This window comes from Solanum pennellii, chromosome 8 (assembly GCF_001406875.1).
Source record: "Solanum pennellii chromosome 8, SPENNV200".
Lineage (NCBI taxonomy): Eukaryota > Viridiplantae > Streptophyta > Magnoliopsida > Solanales > Solanaceae > Solanum > Solanum pennellii.
This window is the reverse complement of record NC_028644.1, coordinates 44004884-44005791: the sequence shown is the minus strand read 5'-3', so window position 1 is coordinate 44005791 and position 908 is coordinate 44004884. Positions and strand designations below refer to the sequence as shown.

General features: G+C 32.5%; 1 pseudogene; it reads right to left on the bottom strand.

Annotated features, from left to right (window-relative positions):
• Window positions 1–258: 258 nt before the first annotated feature.
• Window positions 259–908, bottom strand: part of LOC107028007 — an 18493-nt pseudogene continuing 17843 nt past the window's right edge.

Here is a 908-nt window from a genome sequence, read left to right as displayed (position 1 = left end):
TATATATTATCATCATCAAAAGCTATTGGAAAGTTTTGGCAGGTCTCATCAGCTTCCCGTTCATTATTTGTCATCAATTCTTAATAGTGCAATTTTGTATACATGTGCACTACATAGACTGTGAAGTATTTAAAGTTGGTACAAAATTCTTTTGCCACAATTTTAGTTTTTTTTTTCAAAGTAGTGAATAATTAATTTTTCAAAATAAATATTTTATTCCTATTTTATTTAATGCAAGAGTATATTAAATAAAATAAATGAAAAAACTTTGAGTTTCTAATTGATATTAAATAAGAAATTGATCATCCCAATGATTAGTCGTCTTTCATTAATTTGATCCGAGCTTGCTTTAAACTCCAAGCACTCAAATTGGAAATTTCAACATGTTGTGATCCATTGTTGAAAACAAATATGTGTGCCTTGTCATTGATGGCCAAAGTAGGGTAAACTCTGGTTGTAATGCAAGTTTTTCCTCCTCCACCAAAGCTTTCTACTATTGAATGATCTATCTGTTAAAGAAAAGAAAAGGCATGTAAGTTTAGATCAAGTAAGCTAGCACCTCATTACCCAGAAAGGAAGTAATACTTCTAGTATTTTAATTTGTATGTCTTACATTTCTTTCTGTCCATTTAAAAAGAATGTATCTTTTCTTTTTTTGACAACTCTGTAAACCTAATTTTCCAAACAACGTGTTCAAGATCACAAGATTATAAAGGACATTTGATATATTCTATGTGTAACGACCTGTTTAGTCGTTTTGAGCAGCAGATTTTATTTCTGGAAAAACTGTGTGAGTCGACGGAACCCACGACGGACCGTCATGGACACGACGGGCCGTCGAGGGTGTCTTGTTCCAAAAGACTTAGACTTCTGAAATTTGGGTACTGAAATCGACTCTCTGAACTTGG